General features: G+C 50.4%; 1 protein-coding gene across 2 annotated transcripts in view; it reads right to left on the bottom strand.

Moving 5' to 3' along the window:
- GNG7 (G protein subunit gamma 7) overlaps positions 1 to 20,263 on the bottom strand; it is a 114,220-nt gene that overhangs the window by 77,880 nt on the left and 16,077 nt on the right. For both annotated transcript variants that reach the window (XM_081076509.1, XM_081076508.1), the window contains exon 2: positions 955 to 1,013. The gene's annotated coding sequence lies outside the window, so the exon portion shown is untranslated. The remainder of the gene's footprint in view (positions 1 to 954; positions 1,014 to 20,263) is intronic.

The following is a 20,263-nucleotide window of genomic DNA, read 5'->3' as shown; positions in this document are numbered from 1 at the left end:
GCTGCCTTCTTTTCCAACATTTTTTCCGTACACACACACACACACACACACACACACACACACACACACACTGAATGGGAACAGCCAACATTATAAAGATAGCAGATATTTCTCAAATTTATTGATAAATGAAACACAACCTTAATAAAAATTCCATCAGAATTTTTGTAGAAACTGGGGGTTTATTCTAAAAATCTCATCAAAGACAAAACTCCGCGAGGGCAGCAAAACGTGGAAGGAAAAAGAAGGCGAAGCTGTGGGGCCTGCGGGCCAGGCAGCGAAGCACAGCGGTTACAGTGAGTCCCGGGCGGCGGCGGCCACAGCACCTGCCTCTAACTCAGTGCCTGTTGTTTTCTCTCCCCACATTACAAAAGCCGCTCGGAAGCCTTCGGGGAATAAGACCAGAGGTAAACAAACACACAGGAGCTAAGAGACCAGACCGCAGCCTTAGCTCTGCTCCTACCTTGTTAAAAACCAACCTTCCTGAGGCCACTGTGGTGTCTGCAGGGCGGGCGACGGATTTCAGGTCACATCCAGGGACTTAGCCCTGCTCCTGACAATGGTTAAGGATGGTCCCCCTCTACGCAAATGGGGAATGGGGTGCAGGGGCTCCCTAATTAAGCCTCTCTAGGACGAAGCCAACACAGCGAAAAGCAGGTGGCACAGTTGTGCACACTCTCTCCAGATGCCGTCCTGGGGTACCCAGGACCAGTCCACGACCCCTGCTTTGTGACGACCGGCGCCAAAGAGCAGAAGACAGCCCCTGTTGCTCCCGGGCACTCTTGGCAGACAGGACAAGCCCCTGGAAACGAGCAAGGCTGGGAAGGTACAGGCGTGCCTTGTGAGGACCACTGCCTCGACGGCAAACCAGCCTCTTAACTCTCACCCGGGCCCAGAATGGCCAGCGTAACACTTGCGTGAATGTAGAAAAGAGAAAACCACTGTGACACTGACCTGTGCGTGAGGCCTGGCCGTCTTCAACGCCGAGGTTCCAGCAACCAAACGTCCGCTCCCTGGAAGAAAAATATAACACTTCAGTTGAGCGTCACGTGGCTAGAAATGTGGGTGTTCCTGAGGGCGTCCGCATGGAAGTCCCGCACTCACAACTGGACAAGGGGACAAGTCGTCAGGGGAGCTGTGCCTTTTGGTTACTCTGCCAGACACTGGGGAGAGCACAAGTAGGGTGCTTCAAGATGCAGAGAGGGCAGATTTAAGAAGGCAATTGGAGACTGATGATGTTATCCCTGATAAAGTTTCCACATTTTCCAAAACTCAATTGAATGAGACGCTAGGATGTTTATAGGACCTTTTAGAGTTTATAAAAGATGCTCACTGGCATCCTTTGAACCTCATGGTCCCCTGGGCGGCAGAGGCGGAGACTGAGTCACCCCCTGGCCCAGGGTGACCAACTCACCCGGGTTGGCCTAAGGAGACATGAGGACCAAATGTACAGTGGGATCTTGAATGGAGTCCTGGGGCAGAAAGAGGGGAAACTACTTAAATCCAGGAGAAGAGCGGAGCTAAGTTCACAGGAATGTCCCCATGTCTGTCTCTTGGTTGTCACAAATGTACTGTGATTATGGAAGAGGCAACCACTGGGAAAATGTGGGATGGGTAGATGGGAACTCGCTGTAACACCTCTGAAACTCTTCTGAAAATCTGAGACTATTCTGAAATAAAAAAGTGTATTTAACAACATAACTCAATAAAAAGTGTTAAGAGCTGGTTCCGTTCTCTGAGTTCAGGCTAATTCCTAGTCAGTGAAAGGCCAAGAGAACCGAGATCCCCACCATCGCCTGCAGGTGGCGCCGTCGCCCCGGGAACACCCGAGCTCTCTGGGATCCTGGAGCTGCTAGAATGTCACCCGCAGGGATTTGCAGGGATTTGCTTTTCTCGGCAGCCACTTAGGGAAGGCGTTGCTGCGGCACTGGGACGAGAGGGGCACCCTGGACGACCAGGATGGGCAGCAGTGGACAGCAGGGAAGAGCGACGAAAGGCCTGGAGCAGCATGCCCATGGGCCTGGAGGCCAAGACTTGCCCCAGCCTTGCAGGATCTGTGAGTATGATCCTTCAAATGTTTATTTTTGAATCAATTAAAGACTCACAAGAAGTTACAAAATTAGTAAAGGGGGGTCCCAGGCACCTATCACCTAGTTCTCCAGATGGCGGCTCCTTATACAACTAAGGGAGGTTGTCAAACCAGGAAACAGCCACTGATAAACGAGGCATCATTTCTTTTAGACAATCTTCTAGAGCCGTAACTCTCATGCCACACACTCACCTATTTTGAAGCACTCCACTCAGTGGTTCTTAGTGTATTCACAAAGTTGTGTGATCATTATCCCCACCCATTGTAGGGTATTTCACCACCCCCAAAGGAAACCCCATCCCCATCAGCAGTTACCCCCATCTGGGGAGTGTCTGTGGACGCGCCTGTTCTGGACGTTTCCCATAAGTGGAATCACACACTGTGTGGCCTGTGTGTCTGGCCTCTCTCATGAGCACCGTGTGTTCATGTCCATCCATGTGGCGAGTGTCGCGCCTCCCTCCTTTTCACGGCCGGGTGGCACTCCCGAGTGTGGACGGGCCACGCTGTGTCCATCACCTCTGATGGACACCTGGGCGGTTCCCGGCTTTGGCGGTTGAGTCATGTTGCTGTGACCATGGGGGCTTATGCATCATTTTAAAGATGATTTTTCACTCCCTGCCCTCACATCCGCCACCTGCAAGTCTCCCCGTCCCCAGCCCTGTAACACTAGCTATACTAGCTGCTGTCCTTGAGCCCTTGAACTTGGACTTGAGCAGTGAGGTGACCACCACAGACCCCCCCACCCCAACTCTGGCTGCACGCAGCCCAGACCAGCGTGGGCCGGAGCAGGCAGCGGTGTGGACAGAACACAGCCCTGCAGCGCTGAGCCCGGGGCCAGCAGACGGCAGCTGCGCCACACCAGCTGGCACCAGGCTGTCCCCATGACCTTCACCAGCTCTGCCCCTGGACTAACACTGGGCTTTCACTTTCCCCTCAGGACGTATCCCAAGGCCCTGGAAGGACACGCAGGGGAATGAGGAGGAGGTGGGACTCTCCGCAGGACCTGCCACAGAATTTACAAAGCTGCCGGCAAAATGAAATGGTGGGACCCCTGGTTCAAAATTTGTGCAAATTTGAAGATGGTGACAGCAGAGCCCTGGTGCTTGGGTGCCTGCAAACCCCACACACAGACCTTGCCCTCAGGGACTGCCCTCTAGGCAGGGTAGGCGGACCTCAGAACCAAGCAATGAACACTGCAGGTGGAAAGCAGCGGGTGCCGTGAGGGAGCATAAGCCACGAGCAGAGACCAGCGTCACTTACAAGGTGGCGGTCAAAGACGCCTCCCAGACGCTCCCACTCACTCCTGTCGTGGGCAGTGCTTCCGACCGCCTCGGGCCCCACCTTGTCCACAGCCTTCTTTCTCTTTTTAAATTGAGATAGATATAATTCACATACTAGAAAATTCACTTCTTTAACGGATCCAATTCAGGGGCTTTTAGGACTTTCACAAGGGTGTGCAACCATCACACTATGTAAGCTCAGGACACTGTCACGGCCTCCTGAAGAGACCCCATGCCAGTCAGCATGTTCTGGTTGAAAGTTGAGTCTCCCTGGCTGGACGAGATCCCCGACGGCAGGAATCTCACGTGTTCTGCTCGCCCGGGCCGTTCCAACAGCTCTCACTGAACCCACCCCCAGGAGGAATTCAGTAATTCCTGAGATTGTGCTAAGGGACAGCCTGCGCTGTCGGAGGACCTGGGGGAGACCGGGCTGACCCCAGAGGTGGGTGAGGTCGGGCCCGTTCCCAACTGGCGCCCGGCTGGACCTGACACCTGGGAACCCCACTGCGTTTCTATGGGCCGGGTACAGGGCACGGTCAGCACAGGCTCAGCCTGGAGCCAGCCCTGAAAGGCAGCCCCATTCTCAGCTGCAGACTTCAGCTGTGTCATCTGTCACCTTGAACAAGGAACACAGAAACCACGATCTGAAACCAGGACTGCTCCAGGGTTTTCTCCGTTAATTTCCTGGTGGCTTTGTTTTCCTCATAATTCAGAGAGGGTGTGACAGATTTGTCAGCTTGTCAGCCTAATGGCTCCAAGTGGTGGACAGCAGGTGGGAACAGGTGGCTGGATCCTTGCTACTGCCAGAAACAGGGCCATAAAACGCTGTTACGGGTGCTGGGGGATTCCTGAGAAGCCGAGATAGGCGTGGAGGACTTGATTGCTCTGGACCGTCAGAACCTACCCCCAGTAAGAAGCGGCGGAACCAGTGCTGGCACACCTGGGCAGGAAGCCAGCACGTCACAACCCATTTCTCTAGATCTGAGCTTCCAGAACTTTGTCAAAGGGTTTGTACAACTGACACATATCTGCAGAGGCCTACTGTGTGCAAACGCTGCCGTCCTCCCTCTAGAATTTGGGAGTCCCCCCACCGCTGACATGGAGCTCAGGTCACTCTCTGTGGGGGGCTGCCCTGGGCACTATGGGGGCTCAGCAGCATCCCGGGCCCCACCCACTCAATACCAGGAGCACCCCAAGTAGTGACAACCACGGATGTCCCCGTATGTTGCCCAGCAGCCTCTGTAGGGTGGACCGCACTGCATTACAGCTTCCTGAAGTTTCTATTTGCGATTCTGGGCCTGTCTGGACACAAGAGCTCATGAGCCGCTGTCCCCTCTTGGAGGGCAAATGCCTTTTCGGGCAGGACCCTGTTATCAATCTCAGGGGCAAAGGGGTGCTCACAGAGAACTTGGGGGCACAAGGGCTCGTGGGCTGTGCAGGTGGGATGTCATGTGGCTTTAACCTGTCAATCTCAAAGCCAGGGGCCCCTGGGCAGGTTTCGACACACACCTGAGACCTACGATTGATTACACTCTCACGGCCTGTCATTCCCGACGAATATAAATACATTCAAATCATGTGCTCTGTACAGAGGGAGTTTGCTTCTTGGCACAAGAGACAAGGAAATCTTAGATATCACAATGGTTGTGGCCCCCGGGGCCCCAGCACGTAACAGATACGCAGAATCAGCACTATGAGAATTTCCTACAGGGTGGCTGATACACACTGGTTTCTCCTGAGGAAGAAAAAGAGCATTCTACACTAATTATATAGCAAGAGTCGCTGGGCAAAAGTGACAGTGCCATGTGGCACTGTGGGGTCAGGAAGACGTGTGCTGAGTGCTGGTGATGGCACCTGCTGGCTGCGTGTTTTGAAGTCCCCTGGCTCCATGTTCTCAGCTGCGAGAGAGCAAACCATGAATGCAAATCCTACAGCACACAATTGGTGCTCTGTGAGAAGCGCTCCTTTAACCCCAAACAAAAGGCACAGAAACAAACTTTGTTTCTGGTCTGCCTGGCCTCTGTGACCCTGACTCCTGGTGATCATGCCTTTGTCTAACGCCTTTGTCCTCCCCTGGAATGTGCTCAGCCAGAGAGGGTGTCACTTCTGCCATTTCGAAATAGAAGAGTGTGACTTTGGCTCGGCTAACAGACTCAGCTATCAGCTCAGCCTGCACGCTGTGAGGGAGCCAGAGCCAGGTTGGCGAGGTCTGCGCGGCCTCCAGCCAGCAGCTGAGAACAAAGGCCCTAGAGGAACTGAATCGTGCCAGAGCCATACAAGCTGAGCGTGGCAACCCCATTGAGCTTTCTGATGGGACCCCCACCCCGGCTGCCACCCTGACTGCCACCAGTGAGAGACCCTGAGCAGAGGTCCCAGCTAAAGCAACACCCAGACTCCTGCACCACAGACATGGTGAGACACTACATGTGTGTTGTTTTAAGTGACTACTTTGGGGTGATTTGTTACACAGCACTAGGTAATTAATAATATAACAGGAAACCATTTATCTACATCATTCATACAAGAGAATAAAAGTATCTTAATACCTACTCAACACACATGTGCCAGTCTCTGGGACAAGCGTTTCATACTCATATGTCTGCTCCTTTAGTTATAACAAACACCACCATGCACTTCACTCAGTCTGCGGGTTTCTGAGGGGTCCCCTCACCACACAACATGGACTGCCAACTTCTCTGGTTTACCCTGGGAGAGTGTAGAAAATTATCTGTATGATTAATGAAAATAAAACACACCTCGTGGAGATACCTGTATCTATTAGGTTAGTGCAAAAGTAATTACGGTTTAAAAGGTTAAAAAGAATTGTAGGGTTGGCCAGTTAGCTCAGTTGGTTATAGCGTGGTGCTGATAACACCAAGGTGGCCGGTTCGATCCCCACATGGGTCACTGTGAGCTGCACCCTCCACAACTAGATTGAAACAACTACGTGGCTTGGAGCTGATGGGTCCTGGAAAACCACACTTAAAAAATGAATAAATAAATAATAAAAATAAAAATAATTGCAAAAACCACAATTACATTTGCACCAACCTAATAACTATCGATAGATATAGATATAGATATCTCCATGAGGAGTGTTTTTACATATATATATATATACTATGTATATATGTATACATATATGTACTATGTATACATATATACATATATACATATATATATACATATATATATGTATATATACTGGGGGTGCCAAAAATATATATACAAGCAGACACTTTGGTCAACGTTGCTCAAGCAGTAGTTTGCCGTCATCGGAAGTGTCTGGACGCTGATGGGAACCACTTTGAGCACCTCTTGTCATTGCAGAAGTCAAACGTGACTTGCATTCATCTTTTGTTATCGATATATATTATTATAATTTTAATACAGTTTTCCTTTCCTAAAATGTGTCTACATTTTTTGGCACCCTCTGTGTATCACTTATGAATGAAGAAATTGAGTCCGAGAAAGGAAGTAAGCTGCTAAAGGTCACATGCTAGCACAGTGTCTAGCCAGGCCAGACAGACCCCAGGCACGAGTTCCTAACCACTTCCCAATACTGGGCCGGCAGATAACAAATGTTAGCTAAAGGTAATAGGATGACCGAGAGGAGAGGTTGGCAAGCCCTGATCCCCTGCTTGTTTTTTGTAATAAAGTTTTATTGGCACACAGCCATACTGCTTCATTCATCAATCTTTTGAGCTACAATGGAAGAGCTGAGTAGTAATGACAGACAGCATGTGGCCAGCAAAGCCAAATGTTTACACTCTGGCCTTTACAGAGAGTTTGATGATCCCTGAACTAGAATTACATTCCAGAGGGCTTCAAATGCTAGGAAAAGGGAAGTCCCAAAGTTTTCTGTGCAGAGAGAGACATTGCAAAAACAACGTAGGTGGCTTTCGTGTGCTGGAACCCTCTGGTGGGGAGGTCCCCCTGAACATGAAGCAGTGTCACAATAATTGTTTAATGATGGTCCTTGAAATTACAAAATAATGGCACTCGTAATAAAAAGAAACACAAAGGCACACACGTATCGATACTGGCTCATCAGTTGTAACAAATGCACCACAGCAACGCAAGATGGTGACAACAGAGGGAAGCGTGCGTGTGTGTGTGAGTGTGTGTGTGTGTGCGCGCGCGCGTGTGTGTGTGTGTGTGTGTGTGTGTGTGTGTGTGTGTAGGGGGAGAGGAGAAATATGAGAATGCAGTGTACTGTCTGCTCACTTTTTCTGTAAACCTAAAAGCACTCTAAAAAATAGTCTATTAAAAGAGGAGTCTATTAAAAGAGATAAATTGGAAGTTACATCAAGAACCAGAAATTCTGATTTTAGGGGGCCGGCCCGGTGGCTCACGTGGTTGAAGCACCGTGCTCCTAATGCCAAGGTCGCCAGTTCGATTCCCACATGGGCCAGTGAGCTGCGCCCTCTACAGCTAAGACTGTGTGTGAACAACAGCTCTCCCTGGAGCTGGGCTGCCGTGAGTAGCGGGAGGTTGGAGTGAGCTGCTGTGTGCTGCCACGGGCTGCCAGGAGCGGCCAGTGGCCATTGTGAGGTGGCCGGCAGCCATAGTGAGGGGCCGATTGGTGAGAGCTGCTGTGAGCTGCTGTGACTGGCCAACCAACAACCGTCAGGGAGCCCAAGGCTCATAATATCAGCCTGGGCCAGGGAGCTGCGTCCTACACAACTAGACTGAGAAACAACGGTTAGAACTGGAGTGGGAGGAGGGAGAGGTGGAAGAAGGGGAAAAAAAAAATCCTGATTTTTAGGAAGAAAAGAAGTTAGGAAGGAGGGAAGGAGGGGAAAGCCTGTCTTAGACCAGACAATCCCTAAGTGTTCACATTTTTACCAGCTCACTCCTTCAGTCACTGTTATGAAGAAGACCCAGAGAGAAGCCAGGTCAGTCCTGGACAAATGCATTTCCTACGTCTCCCCCTAGTCCCCTACGAGTGTCATAACAATATAATACTGTGAGGATCAGAATCTCCTGACAGCTTGGGCCTGCATTAACCGACACCAGAGCCCTCGTGTGGCCCAGGAACAGATCAGAGAACCCTAACTGAATCATCGCATGTACCGTCCCGTGGATTACTCCCAAATCCTGTTTGGCCAATGGAAAGCACATGCTGGCCGGGGATAAGCCGCTTCTGCAAGATGGCACTGAGCAGGACACCATGTCCTCATCCTCTTGTTACCAACCAGGCTCTGTGCAGTCCCGCCTGACCCTCAAGCCGTCCCTCCCATCTTCCAGTGCGAAGCTCTTGGGGAGACCCCGTCCCCTTCCTCCTTCTGCCTCAATCCCACATGGACACATGCCTCTTCTCCACCACCCCGTGTCTGTCCTCCAAGTTTTGCAGGCAGAAGGGTACAAACAGCTGAAATAAGTGGGCAAAGACATCTCAAGGATGGTTCCAGAAACTGCCATTCTACCCAGAATGCCCCGGGAATGGCCTGTGCTCAAAACACCAACTGCCAATTCTAGGCGAAATCACTAAATCCGTCACTTCGCATACTACTTCTTTGTGATGGCAGGTGGCGTGCTCTTCTGTTTTTAGGGACATTGGGCAAATAAATTAATGTCTCATTTGATTTTCAGAGATAAGTTCACCTGCTGCGGCAGCCGGTACCCTGATATTCATGCCCTGTGTAGTCGTTTTCTGTGTCACAGTTAGTCTATGTGATCAACTGCACGTGGCAGAAATGACAGTGTATCACTTCCAAGACCAAGTCACAAAAGACACATGGCCGGGCCGGCCCGGTGGCTCAGGTGGTTGGAGCTCCATGCTCCTAACTCCAAAGGCTGCTGGTTCGATTCCCACATGGGCCAGTGGGCTCTCAACCACAAGGCTGCTGGTTAAATTCCTCAACTCCTGCAAAGGATGGTGGGCAGTGCCCCCTGCAATTAAGATTGAACACGGCACCTTGAGCTGAGCTGCCTCCCGGATGGCTCAGTTGGTTGGAGTGCATCCTCTCAACCACAAGGTTGCCAGTTCAACTCCCTCAAGGGATGGTGGGCTGTGCCCCCTGCAACTAGCAACGGCAACTGGACCTGGAGCTGAGCTGCGCCCTCCACAACTAAGACTGAAAGGACAACAACTTGACTTGGAAAAAGTCCTGGAAGTACACACTGTTTCCCAATAAAGTCCTGTTCCCCTTCCACAATAAAATATTTTTTAAAAAGTAGAACATTAAAAAAAAACACAGTAGGTTTGAAGGCGCAATGAAAATGTATCAGTTGACTTAAAAAAAACACGACACGTCTTCCTCCTCAGTCTCTCTGGGGACCACTGGGGGGTCGGGTAGCTGCCACGCTGAGAGGACGCCCAGGCAGCGCTGTGGACGGCCCCTTGGGGGAGCTGAGGCCTCCCGCCAGCAGCCATGTGGGGGAGCCATCCTGGAAGGGGCCCCTCCAGCCCTGGTGGAGCCTTCAGATGAGGCGGCCCTAGTCGGCACGTGCTCTGCAAGCTTCTGAGAGTCTCTGTGCCAGAACCACACAGTTAAGCTGATTCCACATTCCTAACCCCGAGAAGCTGTGGGGTAATAAATGCTTGCTGGTTCAGCTGAGTTGGGGATAGGATGTTACGTGCATTAGACAACTGATAGACCTGTATCTCGGCTGACTCACCTGACCTCTCCACGTGGACATCTGAGCAACCATTGCGTGCTTCTAACGACAAGCACTGAACAGCACTGGGGTTTTCATCTTCTTGTTTTCTCAGGGTCTATCACCCCGCTATTCTGGGGAGACTCAGAGCCTGACAGGACGCAGTCAATTCAATGAGGGGAGAGCGGTAGAACAACTGGGGCGAGAAAGTGAAGGCTTGGGGATTTCACAAATTATCAAGATGCCAATGCCAGCACCAACTTTCTGAAACTGAACAAATCCACTGCCTCTCTCCGCTTCCCCCAAAGCCAGGCTCCTCCCCTCTGGCACTGCTGACAGGGGCCAGGTCGTTTCTGCGGGGGAGCTGTCCTGGGCACCGGTGGGTACTGAACAGCACTGCTGGCCCCCACCCCCTCGATGCCTGAAGCACCCCACTGGTGATAACCAGAGAGGTCCCCAGACATGGCCCAGTGTCCCCTGGGGGTAGGATGGCCCCTGATGGGCTCCCCTGCTCTAAGAAGGCCCCTTACAGGCAGGGACTGCCAAGGAGCCAGCATTTGGTGACAAGCAGCTCTCCCCGCCCAGACTTCAGATCCTGCCTGTAGAAGCTGAGTGGGGAGAGCGGGGTGCCTGAGCCCCTTCCCTTCCCACACTGACATCCCACGTGCACGTTGCAGGAGCACTTCCTCTCATTGGAGGCTCGATATAGAACCAGCGCTGTCTTTACGCACTCGCTGCAGCTATCACTTCAGCCTTCACTTATCACCACAGCAACCATTGAAATATGTCACCCTGACGAGCTCTGACTGCAAAGGAAGGGGGACAAGTGTTGGGGACAGGGCAGTGATACGCTGCTCCAAAACCACATGGAGACTGCGGGCTCAGCCAGGAGTGACCCAGATCAGGTGCTGTCACACCCCTACTCAGACAGGTCAAAAGGGCACAGGCGCTTGACCCCAGGGGAGCCAGAGGACAAGGGCAAAGAATGCTGCTGCCCGCAGTTCTATGGGCTTGGTGCCTTACAGACCCGACCCTCTGCTATGTAAGTTGGCGGGGGCGGGGGCACCATGGTTTACACTGACCATTGAGATTTATTCTGGTGTCCAGTGTGAGTAGGAATCGGCCTCAATTTTTTTCCAAATAACTAACACAGGGTCTCCCCCTCAGCACTGTGGACATTGGGGCCGAGTTGTTCCCTGGCCCCTACCCACTCAATGCCAGGAGCACCCCCAATGCGGTAACCACAGATGTCCCCAGACATTGCCCAGTGTCCCCTAGGAGGCAGAATCACCCCACCGTGCTAGGCAGTGATCACACCCCCACTACCTGGAATTGCAATATATGGAGGGATAGGCAACTAATTTGGGAAGAGGACCGATTTTGGACAAAAAAAAAATAAAATAAAATGAGTACACATGGATTTCTCTTTCCACTCACAATGAAAACAGCTACACTGAGTCCCAAGGGAGGGGCTGGGTGGGGACATATACTCTTGCGTCTGACAGGAAGCACAGTGGCATGCTCTCTGCCCTGAGCACTCTTCCACGCCTGTTTCCGAATCTAGAACATGGAGAGGACGGCAGCACCTCCCGGACAGGTTTGCTTTTTGGATTAAATAAACAAATATCTATAAAATGCTTAAATCAGTGCCTGCCATATTGTTAATAGCATCTCCTTGCTTTATTCTTACAATGTCTTTATTATGTAGATTACACACAGCTGTGCCTCGGTATGCTGTGATGCGACATGACGTGACGTGGTACCATGTTATGTTACAACTCCTATTACCTACCTGCCTTGTTGACAAGCCCAGCGCCCAGCAAAGTGTTTCTGACGGGCCAGCTGGTAAATGGTTTCAGCTTTGTGAGTCAAATGGCCGGTGTCACTACAGCTCAAATAGGCTGTTGGAAACAACTGGGTGTGGCTGCGTGTCAAGAAGACTTTACTTACAAAACCAGGTGGTCTGCATTCGGCCCCTGGGCTGTAGTTTGCAACCCCTGCACTGGAGGGTGGCCTACAAGAAAATGGCACTGTTTTAGCCACAAATGCTCGCATCCAGGTGCCACTGCAGACACATCCTTCCACTCTCTCATTGGGAAATTAGATCCCAGGTCATAGGCATAGCTCAACACTGTCCCTCGGCACTTATCCCCGACAAAAGGATCTCAGATCATCCTGCAACACAAAACACAACCAGAGGCGTCGCTTCTTTTAAATTCAGAAGAGGGCTGTTGCCTCCCCATCACCGTGAAATATCTATCGCCCAACCTTTTGTTAGTAAATACCTTGTCTTTATCAACTGGCTGAAAAACTTGAACTGCAAAAAGTGTCCAAAATACCCAAATTCATCATCAATAAATAAACAAATAACAAGTGTTGGCGAGGATGTGGAGAAAAGGGAACCCTCATGCACTGCTGGGCGGGATTGCAGACTGGTGCAGCCGCTATGGAAAACAGTATGGAGGTTCCTCAAAAAATTAAAAATAGAGCACTTTATGACCCAGCAATTCCACTTCTGGGTAATTATCCAAAAAAATACAAAACACTAATTCAAAAAGATATCTGCACCCCTCTGTAAATAACTGCACATTATTTATAATAGCCAAAATATGGAAGCAACCTAATAATCAACCAACAGACAACTGGATAAAGAAGAGGTGTTACATATATACAATGGAATATTATTCGGCCATAAAAACGAAATCTTGCCATTTGTCACAACATGGATGGACCTAGAGAGTATTGTGCTAAGTGAAATAAGTAAGATAAAGACAAATAAAGTATTTTTTCACTTATACAAATATGTGGAATCTAAAAAAAATTTTTACAAAAATGAGTAAACAAAAGAGAAACAGACCCATGGATACCGTGTTTCCCCGAAAATAAGACCTAGCCAGAGAATCAGCTCTAATGAGTCTTTTGGAGCAAACATTAAAATAAGACCCGGTATTATATTATATTATATTATATTATATTATATTATATTATATTATATTATATTATATTATATTATACCCAGCCTTATAGTAAAATAAGACCGGGTCTTAATTTTTGCTCCAAAAGACACATTAGAGCTGATTGTCCGGCTAGGTCTTATTTTCAGGGAAACACGGTACAGAAAGCAAGCTGATGGTTGCCAAATGGGACGGGGGTGGTGGTGGAAATACAGAAAAAACAAACAAATAAATAACAAACTACCTAAATTTGGTGAGCAAAATTTTCATATCATTTGAAATAGGACAGTTTATCACCTGCAAAATCTCCACTGGTCAGGCTCCCTTATAACCCACCCCTAGAGAGAGAACTGGTTTCTGCATATGGAAAATTTGAGAAACCATCGCAACCCAGAGAGGCCTAAGGAGATGTGAGGACTGAATGTTACCTGAGGTCCTGGACAGGGTACTGGGGCAAAAAAAGAGTGTTCGGGGAAAACTATGGAACTCTGAATGAAGCGTGGACGTTAGTTAACAAGGACACATCAACATTGGTTTGTGACGAATGTACCAGAGCGATGTGTGACGTTAACCAGAGCGGGGCTGGGTGTGGGGCACATGGGAACTCTCTGTACTGTCTTCCCAATTTTTCTGTGACTCTAAAATGAAAGTTTACTTAAAAAAAGAAAAGAAAGGAGTGCCGACTGACAATTAGCTACTTATGCGAGAGAATGTTTGAAGACGTGACTGAGGGAACATGAAGTCCCTGTGACAGCATCTAACAATGACAGGATTATATAAAACCTAGAAAAGAAAGACACTAATAACAGGATATGCTAATCAGCGGGGAAGTTTGCTCTTACGAAACAGCAAATGAGGAGGGGGAGAACGGACAGGTGGCTGAGTGGCGCCTGCGCCAGCCGTGTAGGCCCTGACGCAGGGGCTGCTGCTGGAAGAAGTGTCTGGAACACCCAGGCAGACCCGGGCAGCAGGGCACATCCACTCAGGAGGCCAGGGTGCCCAGGCAGCACTCAACCAATGCCTGCTGAGTGTGCAGCCAGTGCCCAGGCCTGGAGGAGGGCAACGGTTTTATGGATGGAGAATTCTGGAATATAAGAGTGAAACCGTGGTCCAAAGAAAGAAAGACAACTAACATGAAGTGACTGACATCCTGGTGTTTACAAGAGAACTTGTTAGACACCAAGGCCCTTCGCCCTATGGATATGCAGATCTGGGCTGCTCTGGGGGGGCCAGAGGGGGGCCCCGAGGGGGGCTGAGCAGCATCCCTGCCCCCACCCACTCGATGCCAGGGGCACCCCCCTAGTTGTGACAACCACAGATGTCCCCAGACATGGCCCAGGGTCCCCTGGGGGCAGGATCATCCCAAAAGAGAACCACTACCCTACAATATTTAACAATCTACATAGAACTCCATTGAGGAGTACAATCATCCTCATTCTACAGATGAGGAAACTGGAGCTCAGAGAGGCGACAAAGCCAGCCTGAGGTTCCCAAGCTAGGAAGAGGCCTCAGAGAAAAATGAGGTCGTCATAATTGTCAAATACCACCTTTAATACGGGGCCTCTGCACTGGGAAGGAGAAGGGCCATGCTGACCTATCAGAGCCCACAGGCGACATCTGGCCCACCATGTGTTTATAAATAAAGTTTTATTAAAACACAGCCATGCCCATTCTCTTAAATAGTCTTAAATAATGAGCCAGTATCGATACGTTATGACTAACTAAAGTCCACACTTTATTCACATTTCACTAGCTTGTCCCTAACGTCCCTTTGTTGCCCCAGGAATCCATCCAGGACCCCGTGACATTAGTCGCCATCTCTCCCTCGCCCTCTGGGCTGTGACAGTCTCTCTGATGTTCCTTGTCTTTCATGACTGGATAGTTGTGAGGGGGACAGGTCAGGAGAACGTCCCCTGATCTGGGTTTGTCTGGTGTGTGCTCATGGTCAGACCCGGTCGTGGGTTTGGGGTCAGAGCACGCAGAGGTGAGGTTCCCCTCTCATCGCAGCTCACCAGGGCCACATGCCGCCCACAGGACTCATCACTGTCAGTGTCAGCCTTGAGCCTTGGCTGAGGCAGAGCCGAGTAGCTACGAAAAAGACTGTCTGGCCCACAAAGCTGAAAATATTTACTCTCTGGCCCTTTATAGAAGTTTGTTGATTCCTTGTAAAGAGAGATCTGACATCCCCACCACAAGGCCCTACAGGGTTTTCTCTTCAGACTCTCAGTCTGCGTGCTCAGTGAATATTTTGCTGAAGGAATGAAGACGGCAGAGGCAGCCTCCCTAGGAGTGAAATGAGTTTGGCCCGATTCGGCCTGGTTCTGGCCAAGGAGCCCGCCCAGGTTCCTCTGCTCAGCCCGGCTGGGGATCTGCCTTTCCCGGAGCCTGTCAGGTGGCTGCCAGCCCGCCAGCCCATCTGCCGTGGAGGCCCCAGGGGTGTGTGGGCAGCGCTGTCATCCCCACCGAGCTCTCCCGTGGGGTGGCCAGGGGGCTTCTGCTCGGAGCTCTGGTGCTCCGGGCACCACGTTCACCTGATTCTGCAAGGTCAGCCCCTGGAGGGCAAACCGCGCTGAGCAGGACGGGCACTGCCACATGCACCAGCTTATCTTCCCGGAACCCCAGCGGCCCAGGCGCAGCTCCAGGTCCCGGGGCGAGACCCACAGCGTATTCTCTAATCTGAAGTTCACCTTAGTCCACACTGCGGACACTGGGGCCGGGTCACTCTCTGTGGCGGGGCTGTCCTGGGCACTGTGGGGGGCTGAGCAGCACCCCTGGATGCCGGTGGCTCGGGGCCTCGCTCGCATGGCCAGGAGTGGCTAGCCGTGTCCTTCACACTAACCACAAACTGCTCTCAGGTGACTTGCACTCACCTGCATTCCAACGTGCTTCTCTGATGTCCAGCCAGGAACACACTGCATGGGAACACTCCCCTCAAGGGCAGAGGACGGGGTTGCTGAGCTCTAGTGCCTGTCCGGGGTCATGAGTTTGAGGTGGGCCCAGGGCAGGCAGGTGACAGCAGTGTGGGGCCCTGGAGAGATGACAGCTGGCTCGCTGGAAGGGGACAATGCTCCTAGGGCAGCTTTGTCACCATGTGGGAAAGGGCCTGATGTCATTAGCACTTCTAGTTATCCTGAGAAGCTGGGAAGTTTTTATTGTACAATCTCCTAATTTTTTAATGTTGGCAATAATTCAGAGTTTAATCCACTCGGCTCTGCCTCAGCCAAGGCTCAAGGCTGACACTGACAGTGATGAGTCCTGTGGGCGGCATGTGGCCCTGGTGAGCTGCGATGAGAGGGGAACCTCACCTCTGCGTGCTCTGACCCCAAACCCACGACCGGGTCTGACCATGAGCACACACCAGACAAACCCAGATCAGGGGACGTTCTCCTGACCTGACTCCTCACAACTATCCAGTCATGAAAGACAAGGAACATCAGAGAGACTGTCACAGCCCAGAGGGCGAGGGAGAGATGTCGACTAATGTCACGGGGTCCTGGATGGATTCCTGGGGCAACAAAGGGACGTTAGGGACAAGCTAGTGAAATGTGAATAAAGTGTGGACTTTAGTTAGTCATAACGTATCGATGCTGGCTCATTAATTGTGACACATGTGCCACACTAACGTGTTAACAATGGGAAACTGGTTGTGGGGCACGCTGACTATCTCTGTAACTCTCCTGTGCACCCAGAGCTACTCCGAGACAAGTTTATTTTTAAAGAAGAATTTATAAACTGTATTGCCATGACATACTGCAGGATATTCACAATTTCCTTATAATTTGTTGTTAAAAAGTCTCGATTTGTCTTCCAAACCCAATGGGCTTATTCTCAAAAGTACTGTCAAATAAATATAGTCATGATACACTTTTTAGAAATTACAAAACTGCTGGGTTGGTCAAGCTCCTAAGAGTGAGGGCAGGACTTAGTCTAAGAACCACCAGACCCAGTTTCGAGGGGATGGCACAAATGGTTTGAGGCAGGGAGCCCCTGAGGGGGCACGGAGCCCAGCCCTTCATAGCACAGAGGGGCACAGAGGTCCCTAGCCCCCAGAAGCCTCTAAGCCAAGGAGGGCCATGAAGCCACGTCTGTGGACACCATTCTCGAGTGGAACAGTGACCGCAGCTGCCGGGCTCTGAGCTGGGGCCCTGCAGGGTCCTGATGCTTCTTGCCCTGACATCAGTACGGCTGTAAGGTCAGGAACCTTTCTATTTCAGATAAGGAAAGAAGCGCTTTAGAAAACACGGCAAAAGAAAATATAAAACACTGTCCAAAGCTAGTTAAGAGGAAAAGGAAGGGTTCATACTCAGGTTTGATTCCGAAGCTCGTGAAGGAGCTATCGGTGTAACCCAGGGGTTCCCACACGAGTACACTGCGTGGTGTCACTACTCGGGTGCTCCTGGAATCGAGTGGGTGGGGACACCCCACCATGCCCAGGACAGCCCCACAGACAGTGGTCCGCCCCCGTGTCAACAGTGCCGAGGGGCAACCATGATGAACAAGGAAGAAGTCCTGTCTTACACCCTGAGACCCTGACACTGACCGAGCCGGGGTGCTGCTGAGCCCCGAGAACCGGAACCGGTACGCTGACTTGCACAGCCATTTGGGTTCAAACACTTTTCCAAAAAGATGAATTGGTACACACACACACACACACACACAAATTCTAGAAGAAAACACAGCTGTTAACAGTCCCAGTGGTGAGTAGGACGACGGGTGGGGGGTTCATTGTTGGTTTCATGCACTCACATCTGATTTGAAATTTTTCTTACCATGATAATTAAAACTTAGTTCCACTAACTGGAGATTTGATGATACTCAGGAAAGACCTGGCCCAAAATATCAACAGTGCCCAAGTGGAGAAATGCAGAAGTGTGGGACAGATGGGGTCAGGTTTCGGGTCAAGGGCACAGCCCAGCCTCTGCCTGTCAGGCCGCCCTGTGGAGCCGCGTCCCCATCCCCGTCCCCGTCCCCGTCCCGTGCGGCTCAGCTCCAGGAGGTTGCTTCCTGGCGGACAGCAGGGCAGACACCGCAGTCAGTGGACAGGATGCCCCGTCTACCACACACGGAAGGTGCCTATGCACCCCAAAAAGCAGGCACCACACAGAACTTACTGTGTGTTGGCCACAGCTTTTTTACAAAACCAAACTTGAGGCTTTTCGGCCTGAGCTTTTGGCCTCGGTGAGTAGCTTTGTAAGGAAAGCACCGAGGCTAACTTTTGTCCTCTGCCATTTTTATTTAACATTCTTATTAATTACCATTCTACCATTGGCATTTTCTCACATCACTAGTGTTCTTTGAAAACATGGCTTTTCACGGCAGCCCACGTATTTACAGAGTTAATATTCATACATCATGACTGATGAACCAATTTCCTTACGAGTGGACATTTAGACTGCCTCCACTTCTTGCTCTATAAATAATGCGCCGTGAGCATGTTTAGGCCCATCTGTAATTACTAATGTACCCCTTTGTACACACTTTTAGAGATGCTATTTCGGGATCAGAGAGCGGCAAATATTTTTAAGGTCCTTGAAAACACACTACTAAACTATTGTCGAGAAAAATCATTCCATTTTATACTGTCCTTCTGCCCACACCCTCATCCGCACTGTATCACATTTTATTACTTGTCATCTAGTTTAAAAGTGAGAAATAGAACCTTGGCGTTTTCTGTTCATAAACGTTTCACTTGGAAATCATTTTAGATTTGCAAGAGCTGCAAAGATAGTGCAGACACCTCCTGCATCCCTCACCGGCCTCCACGAATGTTAACAACTCACATAACCAGGGCACACTTGTCACAACGGAGACATCAGTGTTGCCACGTTACTACTAACCACACACCAGAGGTCCAGAGGTCACGAGTGGCTCCACTAGCGGCCCTCTTTTGTCCCAAGACCCCCCACTCATTCATGACACTTCCTGTAAGGTCTCCCTAGTCCTTAAAACAACCTTGTAAGCTAAGGTTTAACATCTTCATTTTGCTGACGAGGAGATGGAGGTTCAGAGAGGTTAAGTGACTTACGAAAGTCACACAGCTGGTGAGGGCACAGCGTGGGTGCAACCCGTACCTGAGGAGCTCCACCACCAGGACCACTCCCAGCGTGCTTCCCGGCCTCTCAGCCTGTCCTGAGTCCTCGTGCAAACATGCAATGGCTGGCCTCTCATTGTACCCTGACACACGAGGTGACCCAAGGCACGCTACTCCAATGTGTGTAATTAACCACCAGGACAGAATGCATGGTGGCACCTTCCCTTCAAACAGCCACTTTGAGAAACGTTCAAAGCAGTATTCCATCTCATGACATTTCTGGATGCTTCCTCAGAAACCGCCTTCAGACTGTTAACACTGAGAGAAACAGCCCTGTGACTTGGCAAAAATAATATCTCCCATTCAACCAAAATCAACGCTGCTACCGTTGGGCTTCCACCTCACTCACCACCGAATGGCCTCTGGCTGGGTGAATGGCACTCTAGGACAGTCCCCCAGAAACCCCCAACTCCTCACGCCTTGTGTCATCGCCTCCAGAGCAGGGGGTGACCTGTGCCTGGCTTCTAGCCACTAGAATCCGGCAGAGGTGATGGATGTTGTGGGGCCGCTATCTTACGTGAGAATGTAAGTCCCACCTTGTTAGCAGACTTCCTCCTTTGCTGCTGTGAGGAAGCTGGGACAGCCAGCAGCCAAGAGCCAGAAATCTGAGAGTGGCCTCCAGTCAACAGCCAACGGGAAGCTAAACCATGTCAACAGCTACACAAGCGAGCTTGGAAGTGGCTCCTTCCCCAGGAGAGATGAGGCTGCAGCCCAGGTGACAAACCGATCGAAGCCTGAGAGAGACCCAGCTAAGCCGCACGCAGATTCCTGCCCACGCAAGCTGCGAGACAATAAACTGTGTTGTTTCAAGCCACTATATTTGTGCTGATTTGTTATGCAGCATTAGCGGGCTAATACAGGCTGTTCCCCAAATTTAAGTCTACCCTCAAAAGATAAAACTCTAAAACACATTTGAAACATACAAATTTATATATTTGAATATATAAAAGCACAGCAGTTCGCAAAAGGCCGTCACAAGGCAGCACTGTTGGAAGAACAAGGTCTCCCAAGGTGACTGAAAAAAGAGAGGACACCTGCTTTGATGTGAGATCTGGAGGTGGTGACGAAAACAGAGCTAGCCTTTGTGAACGCTCAACACTCAGATTTTTGCACTCAGTGGCCTTTTTCTACATTACCAGGTTTGAAAGCTGATATCCCCCAGAAGAAAAGCTGATTAAGGAAACAATGCTATACGTTATATATATATCGTACTACTTTCCTTAAAACAGAACTGATCTAACGCCTC

This window comes from Rhinolophus hipposideros (assembly GCF_964194185.1).
Source record: "Rhinolophus hipposideros genome assembly, chromosome: 16".
NCBI lineage: Eukaryota > Metazoa > Chordata > Mammalia > Chiroptera > Rhinolophidae > Rhinolophus > Rhinolophus hipposideros.
The sequence above is the reverse complement of the archived record's forward strand: the minus strand, read 5'-3'. Positions and strand labels throughout refer to the sequence as shown.